Below are 22342 nucleotides of genomic sequence, written 5' to 3'. Positions count from 1 at the left end.
TAGAGCACTTTAAATTTATGTTTTTGTTTCCTGCATTTGCCTCTACAGGGATATTTATTATATCCCATGGGGGATTGTGTATTACATCAAGCAACGTAAGAGCCAGTGATTTTGCTATATCTAGGTATCGTTTAACAATCGTAAGAAGAATTGCAGTTTTGTGTTAGTCACAAGTCACTGGATTCCTTCAGTGAACAAGGCTGTCTGCAAGGTACTATGCCATTGGTAACCAAAAGACATAAAATGCCCACAATGTGCAAAAACTCTCCAAAAGAAGGCAGATCCTAATGTCAGACAATGTAGAATTTAAAGCATTTCTACAGATAATCGATAAAAGATTCCAGTTCTTCAAAATAGGAAAAGTTGAGATGTGTCTCCACTTAAAATATTTCTGTAAAATATATAAAGGAATGTTTGACAGAAATAAAAGGATGAAGAGATAATACACAGGGACTCCCCTGTTGACGCAGTGGTTAAGAATCCGCCTGCCAGTGCAGGGGACACAGGTTCAAGCCCTGGTCCGGAAAGATCCCACATGCCACGGAGCACCTAAGCCCATGTGCCACAACTACTGAGCCTGTGCTCTAGAGCCCGCGAGCCACAATTACTGAGCCCACGTGCCTAGAGCCTGTGCTCCACAACAAGAGAAGCCACCGCAATGAGAAGCCCACGCACCACAACGAAGAGTAGCCCACGCTCGCCGCAACTAGATAAAGCCCATGCACAACAACAAAGACCCAACGCAGCCAAAATAAATAATTAATTAAAAATAAATTTAAAAAAAAAAGAGAGAGTACACAGTTCCACGGGGGGACTTAATCACCTTTCTCCCCATAATGTTTCTGCAAACAATAGAGAAAAATGAGTTAAGCCATATATGTGAAAACAGTGAGCGAAGGCTTAATATATGTGTACTGAATACTGTCTCTCTAATAACTTACAAATCAGAAAGTGCTTGTCTGGGGATGAAGGTGAGGGGATGGACTAGAACAGGCAGGAGGGCTTTGGAGGAAAGATAATTATGTTCTGTATCTTGTTTCAGCTGGTGATTACTCAAGTATGTGCAGTTTTCCAAAGTCATTCCCTGAATGCTTACATGTGCTTTTCATTGTACACTAATTGTATCTTTTTAAAAATTTATTTATTTATTTTTGGCTGCATTGGGTCTTCATTGCTGTGCACGGGCTTTCTCTAGTTGTGGCGAGCGGGGGCTACTCTTCATTGCGGTGCACAGGCTTCTCATTGCAGTGGCTTCTCTTGTTGCAGAGCACGGGCTCTAGGCACACGGGCTTCAGTAGTTGTGGCACGCAGGCTCAGTAGTTATGGTGCACAGGCTTAGTTTCTCTACAGCATGTGGGATCTTCATGGACCAGGGATCGAACCCGTGTCCCCTGCCTTGGCAGACGGATTCTCAACCACTGCACCACCAGGGAAGCCCCACTAATTGTATCTTAACAACAAAAAGTAAACATCCTATGCAGTCACCAGGAAAATAAACAGATTTCTGGCCCTGTTCAGTACAGGGTTTCCCAGTTTGAGGAATGTGGTATTAAGTAGAATCTCTACTATGAGATAGATAGCTGGTTTTCACCTGTGACCATATATGACTGCAGGGTTAACAAAATAACATTGGTAAACAAAAGACACATAATGCTGCCCAGGACATTTAAAATCTGTCCAAAAGAAAGCAGATCCTAATGCCGGACAATATAGACTTGATGTATATGGTTTCAGGCTTCAGGCTTCTCATCTGTGGGGTTATCATGATGGTGGATTTTGTTCATGCATAAGAACTGTGGAACTTTCCACCTTTGTCATTCGAATACTGTTGTGAAGATTACCATTTAGGCTGCTCTTCAGTTTTAGACTGTGATTGGGCACGGCACCCTCTTGCCTGCCCACTTGTAAGCCTCACAAGTGTCCTATTGTAATAAGTCGCTTCTTATCAAAAAATTAAAAAAACAAAGACTGTGATTGATTTTAACCAAATAGAGTTGACCTTTAAAACCACAGAATGTTAAAAGATATCAAATGGTTGAACATGAAGGAAATCTGAAGAATAAATGAATAAAAGTAAAACAGAAGAACTGATAAATAATTCCCAGTGGTGGTTCTCTGAGAAGACACACATCCAGGGAGACTCATACAATACATAGATGTTGGAGAAAGTCTGACTTGGCATTTCCCCTTTGCAAAGGTGATGGGGAGAGCACAGACCTGTTTCAATTGAATTTTCCCAACCAAGACTTTCTTGAAGTTACCCAGTACTTAAAATTTATTTAGAGAGTTTTGGGCAAAATTTATTTAGAGGGTGTTGGGTGGGGGGGGAATCATGACATTGTTTTTCTAATCTTTTTTGGTTCAAGGTATAATAGTCAATATTTATTTTCCTTTTCTGCCATTATCTGCCCCAGAATATTTATGCCACTGTGGGTGTATATGTAGGACCTTCCCTATTTTCTTGCCTGCTTCATTTTTCCCATATCACTTTTGAACTGGTATATTAATCATTACTTTATTATCTACCTCCTACCATCATATCAGATCGTCTAGACGGCGTACATGTTTTTTTAACTTTTAACTTTTTATTGAAATAAAATATTACATACAGGAAGTACACATGAGTGTTTAGCTTGATACATTTTCACAGTGGAACACACCCATGTAACCAACACACAGATCAAGACACAGGACGTTACCACCACCCCAATATCCTCTGGTGTACCCTTCCAGACACATGCCTCCCAGGGTAAGCACTTTCCTGACTTCTGATAGCACAGGATGACTTTTATGTCTTTGTATTTGACATTAATGGAATCATACAGTATCACATTTTTTAATATAAATATATTGTTAAATTTATTTAGTTGGCTGCATTGTGTCTTAGTTACAGCACATGGGATGTTCGTTGCGGCATGTGGAATCTTTCCTTGTGACACGTGGGCGTCTCCCTACGTGTGGCACACGGGCTCTAGAGCATGCAGGCTTAGTTGCCCCGCAGCATGTGGGATCTTCGTTCCCCAGCCAGGGATCCAACCCGCATCCCTGCATTGGAGGGCAGATTCTTAACCACTGTACCACCAGGGAAGTCCCCAGTATCACTTTTTATATTTAAATAAACTTCTAAATTTCGGAACAGTTCAGATTTTCAAAAAAAAAAAAAAAAAAAACCGTGTAGACGGTACAGAAAATTCCAGTGTACCCCACACCCAGTTTTTTCTATTGTTAGTATCTTACCTTGCAATTAGACCTCGTACATTTTTTGTATACGGTGCTCATGTCTTCTCAGTTTCCAGCACAGGGACATAATTATTTACTGAGAGATTAAAGGAGAAAACCAGAGAGAAGGACTTAAAAGGAGATACAGGTCTCCAGGCTTCTCCAGGCTCCTTCAAGGGAACGTCAACTATGTTGACTGAATATTTCATTTTTCTTTTCTTCATAATTCCCAGCTGCAGTTTATACTGTGTAAGCCACATATAGACTTAAAATTTTTTCAGTAGCCACAATAAACCAAAAAGAAATAACTGAGATCATTTTCTTAATAAATTTTATTTAACCCAACATATCCATAACATTTCAACATAGTAAGTGGTAATGGTGATATTTAAATCCTTATGGAGTATTCAAAATTCTCTGGTTACTATATATTGTTCAGATGTAACTGATACGTGTTTAGCTCTCAAAAAATTACAGTTGAAAAGGTAGCTTCTAATATCCAAAATATTTCCAATAATTGTCTACATACGGGTGTGAGGCCAGGAGCTCCCGGAGCCCTGGCTGCAGATTTAACCTCGGACCCCCGTGTCCTGAGTAGTCGTCACATGGCCCTCCAGACCCGCTTCATAATTGAAACAATGTCTCAAGTCTGGAAATCCAAAGACTGATTTGTGTCATCACAGTAGAAAATCACAGCCCACTAACCAATTTCCAGGCATACGTCAATAAGAAAGAACCTTTTCCTCAAAGGGAAGACCTTGCACTATCACCACAATCCATACTAAATCTTCTCTCAAACCGTCCTCAAAAGGACTTGCAGTCTTTGCTAGAGTGACTAGGCACTGGGGAGAGGAAATGCCTAGATGGTCTCAGATGACACGAATTTCTGGAAATCCAAACTCCCATTGTAGCCCTCCACCAGTAAAGCAGAGTGTTATGGTAGGATTCCTCCCGCATGGCTGTGGATGGGCCAGGGGTCCGCTAGTGGGGGGTGGGGTCCAGATGCAGCCCAGAGGACATGGTTCATTCATGTTGGCCTCGGTGGCAGAAGGGACTCTGCAGGTGTAATTAACTTCAGGATTTTGAGATGGGAAATTTATCCTGTATTATTTGGGTGGGCTGAATGTAATCACAAGTGTAGTTATAAGAGGAAGGCAGTGGGGTAAGAGAGAGATTTCAAGCTATATTTTTACTTTTAAGATGGAGGAAGGACCACCAGCCAAGCACTGCAGGGGGCCTCTAGAATTTGGAAAAGGCAAAGAAAGAGATTCCCCTCTAGTGCGTCCAGAAGTAAGCCCGTTGCTGATACTTCGTAGAATTCTGACCTCCAGAAGTGTAAGATAATAAACTTGTTATTTTAAGCCACTGGACTTAATAGCAATTTGCTACAGCAGCATCAAGAAACTAATACACCTCTCTTCCAAAATCTACCTGTCTTACTGCCACTGGCTTGGTCAGGTCCCCATCATCTTTCCCTGAACTACTTCAACAGCCTCCTAACTCTTCACTGTGCCTCCAATTTCCCCCGCTTATAGCAATACTAAAATCCTCATATTATGCCCATGATTACAGCATGGCCCTTGTGCTCAATTGCTTTTAGAATCCTTAATATGTCAAACTAGACTCTCAATAGTCTGTCTTCCATCTTCATATCTATGCTTATTTCTAATAAGTCAGACATAAGTTCCAAATATCTCACTGAAATGCTTTACTTGAATTTCCACATGCATGTGTGTGTGTGTGGTTTCTTCTTTCTCAAGTTCCCAATCTCCTATCCTGTTTTCTACCCAAACCCATTATCCAGTTAAATTTCTACTGATTATTTGTTACTCTTGGTCAAGTGTATTCTCCATTAGAAGTTTTTCTGAATCCTAAGTGTTGGCAAAAATGTGAAAAAACTGAAACCTTCATTCATTGCTGGGGGGAATGTAAAATGGTGCAGCCACTTGGAAAACAAGTTTGGCGTTTTCTTAGAAATTAAATACAAATTTACTGTATGACCGACCCACTAAATTACTCTGCAATACCTACCCCAAAGAAATAAAAGCACATTTTGGCACAGAGACTCATATGCAAACGTTCATAATAACATTATTCATATTAACCCCAAACTGGAAATACCCACATAGCTGTCAATTGGTAAATGGATAAACAAAATGTGGTACATCCATACATTTGAATACTATTCTGCAATTATAAGGAACAAAATACTGATGTATGTTTTCCACATGAATAACCCTGACAAATCATTATGCTAAGTGAAAGAAGCCAGATACAATAGATCATCTATTGTATGATTCCATTTATATAAAATAGCTAGAAAAGGCCAGTTTATAGAGAGAAAGAAGCAGATAAGTGGTTACCTAGGACTGAGGTGGCAGTTGATAATACCTGCAAATGGGCATGAGGGAACTTTCTAGGGTGATAGAAATGGTCTGTGGATTGTGGTGATGGTTGCATAACTCTATAAATTTACCAAAACTATTGAACTTACGCTTTCAATGGCTGAATGAATGGTATATAAATGATCCTGCAATAAATCTGTTAAATAAATTAAAAAAAATTTTTTTTCTGGACTTAATCAAGGTGATTTGAAAAGTTTTACCTTTGTTTTCAGCATGCCTTATTACACACCAATATTATTATGGTTACCACTCTGTATTTCAGTCATGTTTACCTCTTTGGTCCCCAGTTGAGTTTGTATGAAGTAGGCAATAAATACACTATGGATTAAACTTAGTAGAGTCAAATTTAATTAAAGCCACACTGAATATGTTTTTCCTCACTAAAAAATTATGATTTTCCAGTACTTTTGAAGATCTTAGTACATACCCGATACTTGTTTTATTTTGTTTTTGTTGTTTTTGCCCCCAAAGTCCTTAGTTCCATTCATGGTATTGTTTGGATACTCTTCACAGTCTTTATCACCTGTCTCAGCTTTGGTTCCCCAGAAGCAGATCCAAGGATTCACGTGCAAGTACTTTATTGGAAGGAGCAAGGACCATGGTATGTGGGTTGGAGAGAGGAGAAGTGATACAGGGAAGAAAACACATCCAGTAAAGTTTACCTTAAGTCAGCTCCCGCAGGAGTGAGCAGAGTTTCCATCCTGTAGGGAAATTCTGGAAAATGGCACAAAATCCAAACTTCAGAATTATTCCAGCTGAGGGGTGAAGAAGATGGTACACCCCACACCTGTCCATCAAGAACTGTCCCTGGTAGGGCATTATTCTATGTCACGTCTACCATCATGCGTTGGGAAAAGTAGGTTCCACCTGGTGGTGACAGTGGCAGTCAGGCTGGTGTGCAGTGGGGATGTGAAGGGATCCCAGGGAATGTAGGAGAAATATTGACCACTTCTACCATGCCATCCTTCACTGCAGACTCAGTTCTATCAATATTCTTCTCAAAAAGTGGACTAAGTTCTGAATACATTTCAGAAATGTGTAACTATCATTCCTGCTGGCACCTCCAGAGACATCCCTTCCCCAAAAGTAAACCACATTACAAAACAAGGTTTATTCTGTTGTATTCATTACTAGATGTTTTAGGATCTTCGGTGTATCTTCAAACTGCCATGATGGGAAATAAATGTCCAATAAAACAAGGAAAGGAAAGAGGAAGGGAAGAAGAAGGAAGGCAAAGAATGAAGCAATATAACAGAGTTATCTGATGCAATATATTACTATGAATCACCTGAACAAACTAGCTGTCAAAACATTCCCACCTAAATGTCCATCAACAGAGGAATGGATAAAGAATATGTGGTACATATATACAATGGAATATTACTCAGCCATTAAAAAAGAATGAGATAACGATATTTACAGCAACATGGATGGGCCTAGAGATTGTCATACTGAGTGAAGTGAGTCAGACAGAGGAAGACAGTATCATATGATATCACTTATATGTGGAACCTTAAAAAATGACACAAATGAACTTATTTACAAAACAGAAAAAGATTCACAGACTTCAAAAACAAATTTATGGTTACCAAACAAAGTGGAAAGATGGGGGATTGATAAATTAGGAGTTTGGGATTTACATATTCACAGTACTATATATATAATCAACAAGGACCTCTTGTATAGCATAGGGAACTCTACTCAATATTTCGTAATAACCTATATGGGAAAAGAATCTGAAAAAGAATGGATATATGTATATGTATAACTGAATCAGTGCTATACATCTGAAACTAAAATAACAATGTAAATCAACTTTAATATAAAATAAAAGTTCAATTAAAAAAAATTCCCACTCTTAAAGTTGAAAATCACGTCACTGTTTTCAGGAAAACTGTGATAGCAAAGTTAGCAACATGGGCTCAATGCCAGGTTTCCAGGTTAGCGTCCATCCCATTCTCATTCTCTTTTAAAAATGGGGTAAATGAGAGAAAATACCTTTTAAAATGTTGTCAAGATTACATAAAATATACACATAATACAATAAGAACAGACTTGATATATGAAGCAGTTTGGTCATGAGTATTGTGTGATTTTCATTCCATTTTTTTCCAGAGAAAGACAAACACAACCAAATTAAGGTGAAGAACATCAACATTTGAGAGGATAATTTTAGGGGGAAACCATGCCACATTTGATACAAATGCTACAAATCTAATGTCGGAAATCACTGGAATGGCTGTAAGAAAGCTGGCCCAAGATAGAAATGTATGGTCTGCAAATAGGAAACAAAAGTTAAAAAGGAATTACTGAGGAGGGTGTTGAAGAGAAACTAATACAAAAACAAATAAAAGCAAAGTCATAGGTGCTTTGAGAATAGAAGAAATGAAGCATGTCTTTCAGGGTCAAAAAAGAGCCAACATATTTAAATTCACAACATTTGTTTTTGAGCCTCACAATGTCCACTTAGTTCTGAGGCCAGTGACCCATCACAGACAAGGGGCACCTCGGCTGAGGAGCCTTCCCAGGGCCCCTTTCACATACATCCTTGTTCCTCAGGCAGTAGATGAATGGGTTCAGCATGAGGGTGACCACAGTGTACATTACAGAGGCAAAGGAGCTTCTCTGGGAAGAATGAGTCACATCGGTACTGAGATAGATCCCCAGGCTTGTCTCATAGAACAAGGAGACCACACAGAGGTGAGACCCACAGGTGGAAAATGCTTTATATTTTCCCGCTGCAGAGGAGATTCTCATTAAAGAGGAGACAATTCGAGAGTAAGAGAAGAGGATTCCAGTGAGGGAAACACACCCAGCAGGGCAGTGGCCACAAACAAGAAGATGTTATTGATGAGGGTGTCAGAGCAGGCCACCTTGAGAATCTGAGTCAGTTCACACAATAAATGTGGAATTTCAGTGCCAGTACAGAAGATCAGCCGCCTCAACAGAATATGAACCAGGGCAACCCAGAAAATGATGAACCAACACATCAGAACCAGGAGGCCACAGAGGCGTGGGTTCATGATGACCATGTAGTGCAGGGGGAGGCAGATGGCCACAAACCGGTCATAGGCCATCACAGTCTGAAGAAAACCATCCATTCCAGCAAAAATCATTTAAAAAAATACATCTGAGTGAAGCATCCTGTGTAGGAGATGTCCTTGCTCTGTGCCTGGATGTTCACCAGCACCTTTGGGACAGTGGTGGAGACGAAACAGATGTTAACAAAGGAGAGGTTGGCGAGGAAGAAGTACATGGGGGTGTGGAGGTGGGAGTCCGAGCTGACGGCCAGGATGATGAGCAGATTCCCCAGCACAGTGACCAGGTACATGGACAGGAACAGTCCAAAGAGGAGGGGCTGCAGCTCAGGATCGTCCGAGAGGCCCAGGAGGAGGAACTGTGATACTCCCGTGTGGTTTCCTGCTCCCATGTGGATGGTGCGTCTGCTGGGGAAGGAGGCAAAAGCAAGGTTCAGCTAACAGCCGATTGTGGGAAAGATTGGAGAAGAGGTAGTGATTCTCTGGGAAATAAGTCTTTGGAGAGAGGGTCCAGATTCCACAAAATGAGAGAAAGAAACAGAACTGGGTTCAGTAGAAACTAAAGTATCTGAAAACTACAGACCTCACTGTCATAGACTAAATACATATGGAACTGTCCCAGTCCCACTATTCTAGAGGTAAAGCCCAGTACCCACCCTCTCTCCTCTTTTCCTTCTTACTCCACCAGCCTTTACTGGGACACGGTCCCTGATGGTCATCACTGAAGCTTTCTCTTCTCTGCGGTCTATCTAGAGGAAACCCATTTGTGTTTCAACTGAGGCAGGGGTCACAGAATTATAGTGAAGGGACAACAGGGACATGTTGTTATCATCTCAAGGGTTGAATTCTCAGGGCTCCTCATTAAATAAATTGTTGTATTGACTTTCCTCTCTCCAAACAACTCAGCTCCCTTGAGGTACAAGGAAAAGAAAATGGAAACATTTCAGCCAACGCTGTGTGTGTGGAGGCAGCAATGGGGGAAGAAGGTATATTCTCCAAGGAGAAATTCTTCCTTCTTTGGTTTGACTTTAAAAGTGACAAGGTATCCCCTAAGGAATGTTTAATTTCTACAAGAACCAAAACATGGAAGCCTTTGTAGATATTATGGAGGGCTCCATTTATTACCTCTAAATAGAGGGGCAGGGGCAGCACTTAACCAGGTAGATTGGATTGAAGAGTGTGTATTGAGGAAATACATGTGGCAAATATAAATGATCTGTAAAGTTTGTCAAGGAAGGGGAGGACAGAGGTAAAACATAGCCTAAAGGGAGTATCTAATATGAGAGGGTTAAACCTAAGATTCAATGGAAGTTATGGGAACACATTTAACTTCAAGCAGAACGATGTTGTTTAGTGCAAGCATTTGAATACACAGGAATTTCTGGATACATAATTCATAGGATGCACTGTACACTCTAAACCAACAACAATCATAATGTGCTGTATCTCCAGTTTATAGGACATGGTTGCAGAAATCAAGGGTTGGAAGCAGAAGTGAACCCTTGTAATATCACTCCCAGTTAGTCATGTGGGGAGTTTGTGGTCCAAGCCTACACACTTCTGGCCTCTGCAGGTTTGGAGGCCTGGACACCTAAAAAGATAACAGTTCCAGAGACATGGCGAAAGTCCCATTGAACATTTTTTTTTTTTTTGGCCGTGTTGCCAGCTTGTGGAATGGTCGTGCTGCCGGCTTGTGGAATCATAGTTCCCTGACCAGGGATTGAGCCTGGCTCCGTGGCAGTGAAAGCTCCGAGTCCTAACCACTGGACCACCAGGGGATTCCCGCCATTGAACTTCAACCAATTCTACTGCATGAACATTTCAAGTTCTTTATGCTAAGAACAGGAGTCACCTTCAGGCAAGGGTAATTGACCCTAGTGATCAATGTAATTGTATGACCATGGCAGTGGACACTGGTACTCTGCTGTGCTCAGTCAATGGCTGGCAGCAAGAGCAATCTCAGGGCACAGTGGTGGATACAGATGGTGGTCAGTTATGCTCCCACAGCTAGAGATCTGAGTGGTGTGACCTTGGGTGAGGCAGCTTCCTTTAGCCGAGGACAGTTCTCAAAGAGAAGGCTCAGGGCTGTCATATGCTTGGAAAAATAAGCCTTTAATTCTGAAGAGAGAAGTGGGCAACACAACACAGGATTCGGCTACAGTGAATCCTGATGGCTGTTTGGATTGTGATCTGTAACAACATGGACAGTGTCCCATGAGAGCTTATCTGTGATGCATGGGGGGTCAGGAGTTGGGAAGGCCTTTCCTTAGGAAGTGAGGGCCAAACCAAGAACTGAAGCATCATGAGTAAGGCTCAGCTAAGCATAATCTTGTCTTTCTGACCTGCTTCTCTATAAAAATCCAATTCTCTCTACCATTACTGACATTAAGACAGAACACCAGACCAACACATGTCACTGCCAAGTGGAAATTAGTGGGCTGTTTCACAGGCATATCCAACCAAACCTTTCCAAGAACAAACCTACATTTTTTTCTTCCTTTCTTTTCCTCAACCACTTTATATCAGAGACAGTAACACCGTAGGGAAGGTGAACAGATCCACACGTGGAATTGTTCTAGATGGTTAAGTAATAATAAAGTTATATTAAAATAATTTTCCTAATTAGTCTTTACTTTTTTATTAGCATTTATCACAAAGTCTAGGTTTACCACTTATTTATATATTACTGTCTACCAATAGAATGTACACTCTATGAATTTTGGGCCTTTACTTTGTTCCAAATCTCATACCCATACCCAGAAGAAAACAGTTAATAAATATTTAAAGGCACGAGTCAGTGAATCAAACCATTGCTATTATTAGCATTTGAAATAAACTGGTTTCATCATCTGGAAGAAAAAGAAACGAAAAAATAGAAAAAAAAAAAGAACTTGGAAGCAGAGAAATGTTCCAATTTTTCTCTCTCTTTCCTAGTCTTTGCCTGATATTAAACTTCACCTACACAAATTGAACATTTGTAACTACCAAAAATTTGTATAATGGATGTAATCCATCTGTTAATCTCAGAATGTCTTGTTTTCCACATACCTTTTAATGACATGTAAATATTAGGTAATTTTTGTCTGTAAGGAAAAATTCCAGATCTAATAGTAGTGTAAAGGAATATAAAGGGGAAAAAAACCCTATGGTCAAGACAGCATCAGGTTCCTCTTTTTCAGCATGTTTTCGGTACGATTAACAAAAGGGAATAGTTACAGAAGGGTATATTACATATCTTGGGTACTATTATGGGCTGAATTGTGTTCACTCAAAATTCCTGTGTTGATGTCCTAATCCCGGTGCCTCATAATGTGACTGTATTCAGAGACAGTGCCTTTAAAGAGGTAATTAATTTAACATGAGGTCGTTAGGGTGGGCCCTAATCCAATTTCACTGGTGTTCTTATAAGAAGAGGAGATTAGGAAACAGAGAGATCAGGGCACACCTGCACAGAGGGATGACCATGTGCAGAGGCAGCAAGGGGATGTCCATCTTCAAGGAGACACACCTGAGAGGAAACCAACCCTGCCGAGACCTTGATATTGAACTTCCAGCCTTCACGATTGTGAGAAAATACATTTCTATTGTTGAAGTCACCCAGTCTGGTATTTTGTTATGGCAGCCCCAGCAAACTAATACAGGCACCAATTAAAAATCCTCTTGCGTCATCTTTTCCTTGAGCCAGATCTGCTGTAATTTCTTCTTTTTTTCCAACAATTTAAAAAATATTATTTATTTATTTATTTGGTTGCTCTGGGTCTTAGTTGTGGCAGGCGGGCTCCTTAGTTGCAGCTCACCAGCTCCTTAGGTGTGGCACATAGGCTCTTTAGTTGTGGCATTCGAACTCTTAGTTGCAGCATGCATGTGGGATCTAGTTCCCAGACCAGGGATTGAACCCAGGCCCCCTGCATTGGGAGTATGGAGTCTTAACCGCTGTGCCACCGGGGAAGTCCCTGCTGTAATTATTTCAATGGAAGCAGTGATACGCTTTGCCCAGCTCCAGCTGGACAGCACCTTCCCACACACCCATGCCAAATACCCCCTGCTTCCTGCCCTGAAGCTTCTCTGATACCACACTATGGGACATCTGAGGGAATCTGGTATATATTCAGAAGTGCGCAACTCAGAAATGTGGGGATGCTAATTTCTTTAGGACCACCTCTGGCCCATAGAAAGCATGAGCTGATGTCTCTTCATCTACTGAGTGGCAAGTTCTGAGACACATATCACGATGCACCTCAGAAGGGTTTGGTGGGATTTAGCACCAGTCATCAATAAAGGAATCAAAACGATAACGATTACTTTAATTGGTTGGGTTTTCCTTCCTTCCCTGGTAGATAATAATAGATATATACAACAAATATATATATATATATATATATATATATATATATATATACACATACATATATATGTATCTACATATGTGTATATGTGTGTGTGTATATATATATATGTATATGTATATATATTTGTTCTGTTTCTCTGGATAACCCTAATAACAATCCCCAAGAGAAATTAAAATATGTCTGAACAAAAGGACATACATGAATTTTCATAGCACCATTACTCATAATATGCACGAAGTGGAAACAACCCAAACATTCATCAACTGATGAATAAATAAAACATAACATATTCATACTATGGAATATCATTCTACAATTGAAAGAAATCATGTGCGACAACACATATGAGTCTTGAAAAACATACTACGTGAAAAAATTATACTGATGAAAGATTTTATGATTTGATTTACAAGAAATGTCTAGAAAAGGCAAATGTATAGAGACAGAAAGTGGAATCATGGCAATGTGGATGTTAAGTGTGTAGGAAAATGGTGTAACTAAAGGGTACTTTATAATTGAACCAAAATTCCATTATATTTTTACAACTAAATTTTCAAATAACATAAATCTATTGCTATCTAAAGAGTCTGATACAGACATAAGTAAATATTTCTGGCATAGAAGACTCTAAAGCCTGATATAAGTATATATAGGAATTTATTGTTTAATAAAGGTAGAATTTCAAATTCCTATGTCAAGGATAGATTATCACTAAACAATTGGCTCTCTTTCTGGAGGAAAAAAATAATTGGATCCACTACCCCACACCACATGCCAAAATACATTCTTTGAGGATTAAAGGTTAAAATGTCAGGGACTTCACTGGAGGTGCAGTGGTTAAGAATCCGCCTGCCAATGCAGGGGACACGGGTTCGATCCCTGGTCTGAGAAGATCACACATGCCGCAGAACAACTAAGCCCGTGCGCCACAACTACTGAGCCTGCGCTCTAGAGCCTATGAGCCACAACTACTGAGCCCACAGGCCGCAACTACTGAAGCCCACACGCCTAGAGCCTGTGTTCTGCAACAAGAGAAGCCACTGCAATGAGAAGCCTGTGCACCACAATGAAGAATACCCCCCATCGCCACAACGCCACAACGAGAGAAAGCCCACGCCCCTGCGCAGCAATGAAGACCTAACGCAGCCAAAAAAAGACAATGTCAGTAAAAATATTCAATTTTAGAAGAAAATTAAGAAATCTATGTAACCTAGAGTTGGAAGGGAATTTTTAAGGCTAGTAGGAAACCCAGAAATTATTTTTAAAAAGAAAAGAGTCCTTTGGCTACATAAAAAGTGAATATCTTGTTTGCAATAAATGAAACATTAACGTAGCAAAATAATTATCAATTTAATAGATGCATAAAATACATTTGATAATGCACATAAACAATTTTAGTAAAATGTGCTAGGAAACAAGATTTCAAAAGACCTTTATAAACTCCTCTGGGGCCACCCACTGAAATATACAGCAAACATGATTTTGGAGAAAATTTAGAACAATTCCTGAATGAGTGAAGAACGCCTGGTATCAGTGCTGTTTCTCAACTTAGTATGGGAGGCTCTGTACGGTATGGTAAGATCGGGAAAATAAAAAACAGAAATACACACTTGAAGAAGATAAATACAAAGGTTGCAGAAAAATGTCACTATGAATACTAACAGAAATCCATGATTAGAGTTTAGCGCGGTATCCAATGTAAATAACAAGTAATACGGGGAAATAAAGGTTAAATACAGGACTGAACGGAGGAGATAGACCATCTCATGGATTGTCAGGCTTATCAATATGTAAGGATCATTCTAAGGGCTCCAGGAAGTTGAGGACAAGCAGGTAGAAAAGCCCTTGAGGAGCATCCTGAGCGGTGAGTACGCAGCCCCATCCTCTTCTTCTAACCTCTAATCCTGGCGCTGGGCCTTGCACCGCCTCCCACACCACTTCCGGTTGTGGACCCCGCCCTCTGGCCGTAGCCCCGCCCACAGGCCTAGGTCCAGCCTCAACTTTGTCCGCTGGGCCTGTTCCTGCGCCCGGCCCCGATCCCGAATCGACCCCAGGCCCCTCAACCGCAACGTGGGGAGAAATGACAAGTTTCCTCCTGCAATGGTGGAACTTGGCTGACAGCCCCAACCTCAGAGCCCCGCCCCGCCACGACCGAGGTAGGAAGCGGAAGTGCGTCACTGGTGCGCGGCAGTCTTCTGTCCCGCGGTTGCGCGCCTCGAGGAGGGAGTCGCTTTGGTCGTCGTGCGTTGCAGCGTGTCCTTGGTGAGGCCCGCGTTAAGGGAGTGCTCTGGGATGTACGGAGCGCATTAAAGGACAGGTTTGGCTCGGGCTTTCAGAGCGGTCTCCTTAGGCAGACCTGGCCCCTTCTCTCACGTTCGCCCGGACCTGAGCCCCCGCCTTCAGCGAGGTCGTAGGTGCGGCAAGGGACGTCTACGGGTTTTGTCTTGCACGTGCTTCCCTGTTCGGAAGCCTGTGACTTTAGTCCATGAGGACATGAATATCCGCTGTTCCAGCCGGGTTGCTCAGGCCCCTGCGCCTTCTGGTTGTCATGAAGGTAGTGATCCTGCCGTGTTCGTGTGCGTATGAGGGTGTCCACTTGAAAATGCAAGAGTTGTGAGTTGAGTTTATTGAGTGTGTTAGTGAGGACTGTTGCCCAGGAGTCAGCCTCTGAGATGGCTCTGAGAAATGGTTCTGGAGAGGTAAGGGGGGATGTTAGTATATATGTGGTTTTGGAGAAGGCTATGTATAATTGTCCACGAAAAATTAATCAGTCAATCTAAGAAAGAATTGGAAAATTTTATTCAAGCCAAATTTGAGGATTACAACCCCGGAAGAGCATCTCAGAACGGTCTGAGAAGTGTTTCGCCTTTTAGAAGTCAAGACTCAGTTTATATAAGTTTTTTGAGACAAAGGGCTTTACATTAAATGACTTTTTCCCCGCCGCGCCTCGCAGCATGCAGGATCTTAGTTCCCAGGGATGGAACCCACGTCCCCTGCGCTTGAAGCGCGTAGTCTTAATCACTGGATCGCCAGGGAGTCCCTCAGTGGTGCATTATTGACAGTTTACATAATCCAGATTGAAGCGCCATCGTGGTGGATCATGTGACCCTTTACAAGCTTAAGAAGGGTTAAGGGTTAACCTTTTAAGTTGTCTTGATGCTAGGACAATGTTGCTGTTTATGGTTGAGCATGTATTCCTGTGGATGGGGGAGGTTTGGTCAATGCATAATGTGGGTACACAATACACAGTGGGGGGAGAGGGGAGGCCAAAGGGCATAGAAGAGTTTTTTATGGCTAAATTTTCCTTGTCTTGCCATAAATAAGGATTTTATTTCACATAATCAAGCATCGTGGTGCAAGGTTTCTGCTAGTCAGGAGGAACAGATACTTTAGTTAATGGTTTTAGTGTGTTTCTAAGTATAGGAGAATGCAAGAATTGGGGTTCATAAAATTTTCTTCTGAAAATATCTAACTATCTGAAGGCATGATCTGCCAGTTTTCCCAGAGCACAGAGTGCCTCATTCAGAACACATCTGAATTCCTTTCAGGATGTGCGAAGGTCAGCCACTGTGGTGGCACTGAGTCAATCTTAGTAGAACCAGATGGTGAGCAACATTCTTTGGCTGGCAAGGGAAATTGGCTCACAGGGCCTCCTCTTTTCTATTTTTGTTTTTTAATTTTATTTGTTTATTTATATATTTCTTTATGGCTGCGTTGGGTCTTCCTTGCTGCACACGGGCTTTCTCTAGTTGCAGTGAGTGGGGGCTACTCTTTTCTTATGCAAAGAAAAGAAAAGTGCCTCCCCTTATGCAAAGTTTCATTTGAGAATTTGTTTTCATCTTTGCATGTTCTTTATTTTTGAACAGTACATACAGGTAGAAAGATGAGATGCTTTCTTGGGTATCCATGGTGTGCTAATTTCTGTATATTAATATAAGTGTATGTAGACCACAAGTCTTTCACCTAAAGAAAAGCAAGGATCTTAGATGGCTGAACTTAGATCGGTACACGCGCACAGAGTTAAAACAGGGTCCTCAAGGAGAAAATGATGGGAGGATTTATGACACTGGTTCTAAAATAATTGAGATTACCATTAACAGGATGTTTGGAGTACATGTGTCCCCAACACACCTTTTTTTTTTTTTTTTTCGTAAAATCTTTCACCTAAAGAAAATCTAAACATCTAGTACAATGAATGTTCACTATAGTAGATACACTTATTTTTATTTAGCATTTTGCATGTTTGCTCTCTCAAATAAATAAATGCATTTTATGGTGAACTATTTGAGAGTCAGTAAGTTGAAAATAAATTGCATACATGATACTTAACCTTTAAATACTTGGTAATGCATCTTTTAAAGATAAGGATATTGTCCTACTAAAACCACAATACTATTTTGCTCACAAAAATTAAAAATAACATAATCTATTGTCTACTCTGTGTAAAAACTAAACTTTTTTGTGTTGTTCCAAAATATGATTTTGGTTGTTTTGGGATTTACGACCCAATCAAGGTTTATATGTAGCAATTGTTATGTGTTTTAGTCTTTTTTATACCAGATCAGTTCATATTGTTCAGTATATTGACTTTTTGAAGAGTCACACCCAGTCTTTTAGAAAGTCACACATTTTGATAGTTCACATTTTATTTTCAGGCTGTGTTTAAATGTCTCCTCCATGTCTTAAATCAATATTTCCTGTGAAATGGCAATTGGATCCAGAGCAGAGGTTGGCAAACCTTTTATCTGAAAAGGTCCAGATAGGTGTGGAATTACTCAGCTTTGCCTTTGTACTGGGTGAGCTGCCATGGGCATAGCTGTGTTCCAGAGAAACTTTATTTACAAAAACAGGCCTGTGACCAAAGGGTGCCAACTCCCGGTGTAGAGGCTCCAAGATAAGTTCAGGATATGTTGAGGGTGATGTGTCCATCAAATTGCATTCTGTTAGGAAGATATAAATGTATGCCATCCTTTGATTTGTGATGCTAAGTTTCATTACTTGCTGAAGGTAGTGATCACTAGAGCAGTCTGTTTTAAATATAGTTTTCTGTTTGAGGAAAAAATATTGTGGGATGATATATTGATGCACAGAATATCTTGTTCCTCAACAACCTTTCTAACAATTGACTTAGCATCTGTTAATAACTTGCAGTGAGTAAACTTGTGTATATCTTGTTTCACATTTGTAGGGGTGTATTTTCAGGGTGAGCTTCTCAGGTTGTTTTTCTAGGTCTAAGGGCAAATATACTTTTGCTGGATACTACAAATTCCCTTCCATAGGTCTTTTGCTGTTTTTCTGTTGCTCATCAACTTTTTAAAAGCATGTCTAAAATTTATTATGGAGAAACATAAGGAAAACCTTTTGCTTTTAACTTCAAGGCATTTGTTTTCAAAAAGAATATCCTATCCAATTTCATCGTGAGTAAAAATATCACAAATATTTTTCCAGAAGTACAGTGTTTTGGTTTCTATTATATTATGCCCAGACATTTTATGTGAGCCTTATTTGATTTTTATGTTGTAATTCTGTTTTTTGTGTTCCTCTTTTTGTGTGTACTGTACTGGAACATTTTTGTGGAGAATGGCAAATTGTCTGGCAATCCACAAATGGTCATTGAATTCCTTTAATGAGTTAGGCTGTGTGCCAGGGACAGGAAAGCAATGGCCATGAAAAGAGACATAGTACTGCTACCATGGGGTTTACTGTGTCTATCTAGGAGTTCCGATTGAAAATGAAAACTGGCAGTTTTGTAATATGGACATAGAGTGTCTTACTAGGAGGTGGTACTATGTACTGGGAGGAATTGATTTTTTTTTTTTTTTTTTTTTTTTTTGTTAATTAATAGCTACTTTATTTATTTATTTAATTTATTTTTGGCTGTGTTGGGTCTTCGTTTCGTGCGAGGGCTTTCTCCAGTTGCGGCGAGCGGAGGCCACTCTTCATCGCGGTGCGCGGGCCTCTCACCGTCGCGGCCTCTCTTGTTGCGGAGCACAGGCTCCAGACGCGCAGGCTCAGCAGTTGTGGCTCACGGGCCCAGCTGCTCCGCGGCATGTGGGATCCTCCCAGACCAGGGCTCGAACCCGTGTCTCCTGCATTAGCAGGCAGACCCTCAACCACTGCACCACCAGGGAAGCCCAGGAATTGATATTTAAACTGTGAAATAAAGCATGAGTAGGATTTACACAGTCAGGTCATTGAACTAGGGTGAGGATTTGTAGGTTGGGGAGAAAATTACAGGTGACAGGAACTTCATGAGCAAAATACTGCATAGTTGGGAGCTTATTGTTTTTATTTTTTAAACTGAGAAAGAGGTTTGGCAGAAGAAGAAGGGAGAGTCGGGGGAGTTAGAGTGGAGAGCTGGGACAGGACCGGGAATGAGGTACCCTGGACAATACTCAAAGGCCAAGGAAACTTCTGAAACATTTTAAGCAGGAAAGTGATTTGACATCATTTACAACTGAAATAGAACCCAATAACTCCTACTTTGGGAAAGGACTTTTGGAAAGATGAGAGTGAAGTCATGGAGACAAGATAGAATCCTGTGTTACATGTTTTAAAACAGAATCATGGTTATATAGATGTCACAGTTGTTACAGAAAGAAAATGATGAAATGATTTGAGAGTTTTTGTAGGAGAAAATGAAAGAATCTGGGCATTTCCTTCACCTATTTATTTCCTAGAGGATATACCCCCCAATTAATGCATGCTTGAGTAGCACTTAGTGAAAACATTCAACCCAGGGCTGTTCTTAGGGAACTTGTAAACTACTGGAGGAGGCAACCACCTTTCCAAGAAAATAAATGTATTATTAATAAATGTATTATTAAAATGTGTTAGGGTTCTAGAGCTAAAGTAGAGGACCATATTATTTTCTCTATCTTTATGTGAGAGTAGTTGAAGGTAAGAAAAGAATGATATTTAAGTCATAAAAAGACAAGGTGTAGGAATTATCCATGTTGGACGTGAGGGGAGTAGGAGGTAGGGAAAGCGTTCTGTATTTGGTTGATTACATTTCTAGGGTGACAGAGGGGAGTGCATGAAGGGTTACTCCCAGATTTGACAGTGCAGGCATTTTACTTGATTGGGAAAAATGCTGAGGGAGGAATCTAATCTTCAATGTACAACTGACAGGAAAAACAAGTAGTATCTTTTTAAAAAATTTTTTATTTATTTTTGGCTGCATTGTGTTTTTGTTGCTGTGCGCGGGCTGTCTCTAGTTGCGGCAAGCAGGGGCTACTTTTCATTGCGGTGCACAGGCTTCTCATTGCGGTGGCTTCTCTTGTGGAGTATGGGCTCTAGGCACATGGGCTTCAGTAGTTGTGGCACGTGGGCTCAGTAGTTGTGGCTTGCGGGCTCTAGAGCGCAGACTCAGTAGTTGTGTCACACGGGCTTAGTTGCTCCGCGGCATGTGGGATCTTCCCGGACCAGGGATCACACCCGTGTCCCCTGCATTGGCAAGCAGATTCTTAACCACTGCGCCTCCAGGGAAGTCCCAACAAGTAGTATCTTTTTAAATGCTGTGAATTGAGAGAAAATATGAATGTATTTTAATTCATGAACAACAAATTCATTCAACAGTTTAATTAGAATCAGTGGCTGAGGGCTTCCCTGGTCTGGGTCTGGGAAGATCCCACATGCTGTGAAGTAACTAAGCCCGTGTGCCACAACTACTGAGCTTGTGTTCTGGACCCCGTGATCCACAACTACTGAAGCCCGCGCGGCTAGAGCCCATGCTCTGCAACAAGAGAAGCCACCGCAATGAGAAGCCCGCGCACCACAACAAAGAGTAGCCCCCGCTCACCGCAACTAGGGAGAGACCACGCGCAGCAACGAAGACCCAACACAGCCAAAAATAAATAAAATAAAATAAAAAATTAATTAAAAGAAAAAAAGAATCAGTGGCTGAGCACTGAAAAATAGCTTCTCCATGAAAATTCACTTTGTTATTATAATCTGAGCAAATGCTTATCTTCATAAACATATAGTGGTTTTGAGATACCTTTTCCTACTCAAAGGAGGCCTCTTATTCCCTAAAGGTTCATCCATAGTAACCAGTCCTGTTTGACTCCTTATAGACACTGATGTATTAGGGGACTAGGATCACTCCATAGGTAAATGATGAGAAGGTTCCCCTGGCAATGTAGGTTGCCACAAAGCACTGAAGTGTCCATGTGATGTGGCAATTTCCTTATTACCGTGTGTATTTGCAACTTCTTTGTCCCAGTGAACTAGCTGTGACATAGTGAACTAATTGATGAAGGTTCTGAAGATAAAGTTGGTGAGGATGTGCATATGCTGTTGGTTGGGGAGTTCATTGGAAAACAGTTTAAAATTTATACATATGCCTGCACATGTGTATCAAGATAAAAGTAAAAACTTTTCATTCCAGTATTATCTGAAAGAATCCTAAGCTGGAAACAATTCAAATGAAGATTAACAGAATAATGGACAAACTGTGGTATGCTTATACCATTGGAAAACTCTAAAGCAAAAAAATGCAAAAAAAAATCTACCTGTCTTATTGCCACTGGCTTGGTCAGGTCCCCATCATCTTTCCCTGAACTACTTCAGCAGCCTCCTGACTCTTCACTCTGCCTCCAGTTTCCCCCGCTCATAGCAATACTAAAATCCTCACATTATGCCCATGATTATAGCATGGCCCTTGTGCTCAATTGTTTTTAGAATCCTTAATATGTCAAACTAGACTCTAAATAGTCTGGCATCCATCTACATATCTATGCCTACTTCAGTAACTTATAACTCAGTCATAAGTTCCATATAACCTCCTGAAATGCTTTATTCTTGAATTTCCCCATGCAAGTGTGTGTGTGGTTTCTTCTTCCTCTAGTTCCCAATCTCCTATCCTCTCTGCTTCCTACCAAAACCCATTATCCAGTTAAATTCTACTGACTTTTTGTTACTCCAATCTCAACTACACCCCTCCATTAGAAGATTTTTTTCTGAATCTCAAGTGTTGGTGAAAATGTGGAAAAACTGAAACCTTCGTTCATTGCTGGTGGGACTGTAAAATAGCACAGCCACTTTGAAAACCAGTTTGGTGTTTTCTTAGACATTAAATATAAATTTACCATATGATCCATCAATTACTCTGAGATATCTATCCAAAAGATATAAAAGCACATTTTAGCACAGAGACTCATATGCAAACATTCATAATAGCATTATTCATATTAACCCCAAACTGGAAATATCGAAATGTCTATCATTTGGTAAATGGATAAACAAAATGTGGTACATCCATACATTTGAATACCATTCTGCAGTTATAAGGAATAACATACTGATGTACGTTTTCCACATGAATAACCCT

At 40.6% G+C, this 22342-nt stretch overlaps 1 protein-coding gene and 1 pseudogene across 1 annotated transcript in view; one reads left to right on the top strand and one right to left on the bottom strand.

Annotated features, from left to right (window-relative positions):
• Positions 1-22342, top strand: part of LOC132363092 (olfactory receptor 7D4-like) — a 70487-nt gene that overhangs the window by 8793 nt on the left and 39352 nt on the right. The window lies entirely within an intron of this gene.
• On the bottom strand, positions 8114-9071 carry LOC132363093 (olfactory receptor 7D4-like; annotated as a pseudogene).

The sequence above is a fragment of the Balaenoptera ricei genome, chromosome 3 (assembly GCF_028023285.1).
Source record: "Balaenoptera ricei isolate mBalRic1 chromosome 3, mBalRic1.hap2, whole genome shotgun sequence".
Taxonomy (NCBI): domain Eukaryota; kingdom Metazoa; phylum Chordata; class Mammalia; order Artiodactyla; family Balaenopteridae; genus Balaenoptera; species Balaenoptera ricei.
This window is presented reverse-complemented; position numbering and strand designations above follow the sequence as displayed.